The following is a 6,468-nucleotide window of genomic DNA, read 5'->3' as shown; positions in this document are numbered from 1 at the left end:
GCGAGTGCCGGGGGCACCAGGGGGCGGGCGCGGCGGCCGGCGCGTGGCGTAGGGAGGGAGGCGCGTGCTGGTGGTGAAGAGCTCCGTGTGCAGGTTGCGCAGGTGTGGCACGAGCTCCAGCCAGAAGGCCACCTTGTTGGCGCGGTAGTTGGCGCGCACGCGCGGCTTCAAGCCGATGTGCAGGTACTGCTTCTCCTTGCTGTTGAACTTGCTCCACACCACCTCCTCGAAGCGGTTGCGCTTGGTGTGGATGAACTTGGTGTCCTGTGGCACCGTCTGGTTGGGGTCGCTGTGGACACAGCGCGGCAGGGAAAGGAGGAGTAAGGGTGAGGCTCCCACGAAAGGCAGGGGTGGGGGCGTGCTATGGGAGGAATGGGGAGAGAGATGGACAGAGATGCAGAGAGCTGGGGAGACGGGAAGAGAGACAGAGACGGATACAAAGAGACAGAGAAACTGCCAGAGACGGACGGACAGACAGACAAATAGGGATGAAGCCAGACTGCCAGAGACAGTCTGAGATGAGGACAGAGGGGCAGAGAGGGAAGAGACAGACCACCAGTGACAGAGGCAGAGTCTGAGAATGAATGAGATAGAGACATATGGAAACAGAGACACAAAAGGACATGAGAGACAGCCAGGGGGAAACCAGCGAGTACAGAGTAACCAGATCAAAGCAAGCAGAGATATCAATAGATTTCAAGAGAGAGGGGCAGAGACAGCAATAGACAGACAGACACAAACCCTCACAGACACTCAGATACACAGATGATGGGCTGTATCAGCCTGAGGGAGGAGAAAGGGGCCCTGGTGGGGTTGGGGGTGTGAGAAAGGGGACAAGAGGGACAGGCTGAGGAGGTGGCTGGTACCTTCCGAATGGTGGGAGAGGATCAGAAGATTGACACAGGACACCCCTGCCCCAGATCCGAAGACGGTGATGTGCTCAGGGTCGCCCCCAAAGTGGGCAATGTTCTCACTGAGCCAGCGCAGGGCCTGGATCTGGTCCACGAGCCCGTAGTTGCCTTTTGCAGCCTGGTCCCCAGTGCTGAGAAAACCTGGGGGTAGAGGAAGAAAGGGGGCTTCCTGGGGGTGTCACAGCACGCTTGCCCTCTTTCTGGGCAGCTCAGTCCAACCCAGAAGCCATTCTGCTCCTGCTGGGTTTAGAGGAACCCTGCCAGCAGGCCCTCCTCCCAGACTCCAGCCCCTAGAGTTGGCTACCCACCCTCACCAGGCACCCCAAGCCGGTAGTTGAGTGTGGCTACAATGACGTTGCTGTAGGTGGCCAGGACAGAGCCATCCTACATGTTCCCTGTGCCCTCCATGTAGGAGCCACCATGCAGAAACAGCACCATTGTTTTTGGAAAAAAAGAAAAAAGTTCTTTGCACTTTTTCAAAATTTTGTGGTGAAACTTCAAGATATTGGGCCCTGTTTTCAAAAATGTCCAAATTCTTTAATTTGCTTCAAGTGTGCATTTTCTGCATCAGACAGGCTTTCTTTTGGAAACTGTAGCAGCTTTCTGCTGTTTCGATTGTGGCATCAATTTGCCAACTTAAACTTGTTTTTTTTTAATGTTATTTTGCTCCAAATTAAAATTGTTTTTTCAAATGTTATATTTCCCAAGTTTAAAAACAGTCCAAATGTCTTGGGCTTCCCTGGTGGCGCAGTGGTTGAGAGTCCGCCTGCCGATGCAGGGGACACGGGTTCGTGCCCTGGTCCGGGAAGATCCCACATGCTGCGGAGCAGCTGGGCCCGTGAGCCATGGCCTCTGAGCCTGCGCGTCTGGAGCCTGTGCTCCGCAACGGGAGAGGCCACAACAGTGAGAGGCCCGCGTACCGCAAAGAAGAAAAAAATAAATAAATTTGTTTTAAATACAATTTATTGAACTGTAACTTTATGAAACTTAATTTTTAGTAATGACTGTTTGACAACTGGCTCAAAACATTCCTGAAAAGTTAACAAATGGCTCTCGAGCCAGTAAGAGCCAGTTCCAATACACCACTGTAAGGCAATCATCCCCAGACAATTTTCTTTTCATCTGATGTGGGAAATTGCCTTTTATAAGATACTTCATTTGGGCTTCTCATCACCCAACAAAATTTTCTCATGTATGGAAAGTAGGATACTTGGAGATTCAAAAAACACAGAATTTAGTGTGTGTGAGAAGTTCAGTCATAGGAAACAGAGGGAAACCTGTTTAATATACAGGTTCCAAAGAGGTAGAAAGGACAGGGAGGGAGTTTTCTCCATCTTACCTGGATCTGTGTCCATCACCATGCCTACCCATTCCTGAGTTGTCAGTTTGCAAATATCCTTGTCCTTCACCATCCAGGAACAGGGAGCTTCTGAGAAAAGTGCACCACAGAATGGCTTCACTCCGATCACACAAGCATAGCCATATAGCTCTCCCCCAGCTAACACATCCAAGAGTTTGACTGTGAAATCTATCTGGCATTGAGACTGGCAAAAATGGACACAAGGTAATTTGTATATTGTGTTTTCTATTTTCTTTTTCAAAGAATCACGGTCAACCTTTTCTTTAGCACATCCCAGAACTTTCTTACTCCTATCATCCACTCCAATAAAAAGATAGCCTCGGGCTTCCCAGGTGGCACAGTGGTTGAGAGTCCGCCTGCCGATGCAGGGGATGCCCCGGTCAGGGAAGATCCCACATGCCGCGGAGCGGCTAGGCCCGTGAGCCATGGCCGCTGGGTCTGCGCATCCGGAGCCTGTGCTCCACAACGGGAGGGGCCACAGCAGCGACAGGCCCGCGTACCGCAAAAAAAAAAAAAAAGAAAAAAAAGAAAAGAAATAGCTTCCTTATTTTCAGCTATAATTTGTCTCCCTATAACTTCCACCTGCTGGGACTCACAAACAAATCTAATTGCTTTTGTACTAGCAGAACTATACTCTCATGACTCCCAAGGCTCATTGATGTTACTTGGTTGCTGATGACAACCATGATAGATACAAAGTTTTCTGAGAGTCTAGCTCCATATGAACATCTGCTCCACATTTCCCCAAATTTCTCACTCCTCCTTTACAAGTTGCTCCTGAGCTATGATTTTACTAAGCTCTTCATGCTCTCAGAAATAAACTGAGAGGAATGAGATTTAAAAAAAAAATTTTTTTTTTTACCTGATGTTCTTGCTTTTCCTCTTGTTGCTTCAGTTCCACATCTGGCTTTGGTCTGAATGTTTGCCTTCTGTCACAGCCCCTGTTGCCCTTTGATATCAGCCTGGGAGGAGCAGGAACTCTGCCAGACTCCCCTAGTCTTCATAACATTGACCCCTGAGGAAGGCTGATAAGGACTCAAGCCTATGACAGGGCAGATTGGCAGGCCAGGGAGAGAATGAAGTATTAGTGGGGAAATTCAGGGGTTTTCAAGTGAGGGGCCAAAGCTAAAACGTCCCTCCTCTAAAGGGCTGAGTGTTATTTCTATACATCATACAAGCATCTCCTGTCATGGTTAATTTCATTTCAAAGCTCTACATTTATTTTAGATTAAGCTGTCCTGTACATATCTATTATGAACAATATTAACCTATTCTATCACCTTCCAAATCGTTTGTGCTATTCTATTCACTTTTATTCTCTTTTTCCTACTTTCCCTCTTTGTTGGACACAAAACCCAGCCTAGAAAAATACTCTTTGGTGAAGGTTTGGCTACCCCTGGGTGAGAGGATTACAGATGATTTTTCATTGAATTTCTTTTCCTTTCCTTTTTTTCTTTAACTTTTCTCTATTTTCTAAATGGTCTACAATGAATATCAATTGTTTGTGTAATTAAAAAAAAACAAGTGAAAAAAATAAACAGGTAAGAGACAGTTATCTCTTTGGGGGATGCTGGTTAAACTGGAACAAGTGGATACTGGCCAGCAATTATTGATGATGATGATGATGAACCTATGAACGTTAACTTACAAGGACAAAGGGTCTTTGCAGATGTGATTAAGAAAGGATGTTGAGACGAGGAAATTATTCTGGATTATCCATGTGGGTCCTAAATCCAATCACAAGTGTTCTCATAAGAATTCAGTAGAGGGACTTCCCTGGCGGTCCAGTGGTTAAGACTTTGCCTTCCAGTGCAGGGGGTGTGGGTTCGATCCTTGGTCAGGGAGCTAAGACCCCACATGCCTCGTGGCCAAAAAACCAAAAACATAAAACAGAAGCAATATTGTAACAAATTCAATAAAGACTTGAAAAAGTGGTCCACATCAAAAAAAATCTTAAAAAAAAAAAAGAATGAGGTAGAGAGAGATTTGATACCTACAAAAGAGGAGGGGGCAATGTGACCACAGAGGCAGAGATCGGAGTGATGTGGCCGCAAGTGAGGGAATGCCGGCAGGCACAGGAAGCTGGAAGAGGCACAAAATGGATTCTTCCCTGGAGCATCTGAGAGGAGCACAGCCCATGCTAACACCTTGATTTCTGCCCTCGTATGTCAAACTTCTGGCTGTGAGAGAATAAAATGTTATTGTTTTAAACAACCAAAGTTGTGGCAATTTGTTACTGCAGCCACAGGAAACTAACATACTTCTCTCGAGTAACTCAAACCATCAAACAACTCTTTGTTTCTACTCCAATTTGCTTATGCTGAAATGGCATTCTGAAATAGGTTTCTGAATACCCCCTCGGGTTTTTTTTTTTTTTTTAACTGAGGTTACTCTTCCTATGGAGTTCTGCTTTGTTGGCATGACACTTTGTACCTGTCTGGCTCAAAAGTTATTTCCAGGATAGGAGGCAGAATACATACCATGACGAATAATCAGCACAGCAACATAGTAAACTGCAGACGTCTGCTCTCAGCTTCAACTTTAACCCTTTTTCACTCACGTCATTTCCAAATTCAGTCTCACTTTTATTTCATTTTAAAATTTATTGGCCGTGCCACGCGGCATTTGGGATCCTAGTTCCCCAACCAGGGATCGAACCCGCGCCCCCTGCAGTGGAAGCACAGTCTCAACTACTGGACCGCCAGGGAAGTCCCCAGTCTCATTTTTAGTTCTACTACCTACCTTAATTCTCAGCTTCACTCTCACACTGAAATCCTTCTGATATCACTTACTTTTAGAAAGATTAAAAAGGACCGTCATTTACTGGACATATGCATTTGGGCACAAGGGACCAAGCTGGGAGTGTGGCACATGATACAGAACCTGAGATTACATGGCCAGTTAAGTGGAAGAGATGGCATGCACAGCCAGGTCTGTTTAATACAAATGCCCCTACTCCTTCCACTGCCTTTCAAGTTTGGGATTCTGGATTGCTTCGGAGTCTTCAAAATCTGAAATCTACCTAAGTACCTCCTTTTTCCTTCCCAATCAACAGGAAGGACATTTCTTGGGCAGAAGAGCTAGGAACTGTATTGTGTTCTCCTTCTTATTCTTTAATGCACTATTAGGGACCAAATCAGGAGAAGGAAGGATAATGTGAAAGATGAGCAAAGAGGGTTTCTCTTCCTTCTTCAGAGTTCCTTAGTTAAGTCCTCTGGCTATGAATAGTATGTTATCAGGCCAGCGAGGAGCTCACATTCTGGCTCTGATACCACAAAGCAACTTGAGATGAGTAGCTTGTACAGTGGTTTTTTTCTAGGTCTTGGGAAAATGATCTGGACACACTGCTGACAGTTGGCTAAGAACTAGAGCTCCCAATTTATTTGTGTTTATTCACTGAGCATTTCAATTTATCAGCCGAGATAGGTATAGCACAGCTTTCCTGGTCAGTAGACACAAACTGCCAAATACCAGCGTCCATCTCACTCTCAATTCATTTGTCAAGATGATTCGGCTAGAATAGCAGACTAGATAGCATGGTGACCAAGAGTAACAGTGCTGGTTCTACCACGCCACCACCTGACTCTGGGTGAGTCTCCTTTCATTCATTCTCTCATTCAGTCAGCTGTTTTTTAAAGCACCAAGGGCCTTGAAATCCTAGCTCTAGCACTTTTTGGCTTAGAAGGCTTCGTTAAGATAATCCAAACCTCACATTCCGTCTTTGTAAAGTGGAGATAATAATAGTGCCTTCTCCATACGGTTCTTGTGAGAATGAAGTGCGATGATGTATATAAAAAGGTTAGCATGGTGCCTGGCATATAACGTCAGCTTTTCATTCGATAATCAGTTACTAAGCATTTACTGTGTTCTGAACATGGTACTATGTCCTGGGGCCACCCATCATTTGCACCATTTAGTGACTGCCTTCTTTGGGCCAGATCTGCAACTTTGATGATCTCAAATTGTCCTCGTAACAACTTATAAGACATGCATTATTTTCACTATCTTATAAATGAAGAAACTGAGTTCAGGGAAGTAAAGTTGAAGATTACACACCTAGTAAGTAGCAGAGCTGGGATTTGGACTCCTATCTATCTGATTCCAAAACCCATTTACTATCATTCTGCCATGCAGCCTTTACTGTTAGCAAGAAGAATAAGACACATGTCCTGTTCACAATCTAGAGGGGGAACACAT

The 6,468-nt window shown here is 45.5% G+C and overlaps 1 pseudogene; it reads right to left on the bottom strand.

Annotated features, from left to right (window-relative positions):
- Positions 1-3,165, bottom strand: part of LOC112401878 (spermatid maturation protein 1-like) — an 8,401-nt pseudogene extending 5,236 nt beyond the window's left edge.
- Positions 3,166-6,468: the final 3,303 nt, after the last annotated feature.

This window comes from Neophocaena asiaeorientalis, unplaced genomic scaffold, assembly GCF_003031525.2.
Source record: "Neophocaena asiaeorientalis asiaeorientalis breed wild unplaced genomic scaffold, Neophocaena_asiaeorientalis_V1.1 scaffold543, whole genome shotgun sequence".
In the NCBI taxonomy this organism is placed as follows: Eukaryota; Metazoa; Chordata; class Mammalia; order Artiodactyla; family Phocoenidae; genus Neophocaena; species Neophocaena asiaeorientalis.
This window is presented reverse-complemented; position numbering and strand designations above follow the sequence as displayed.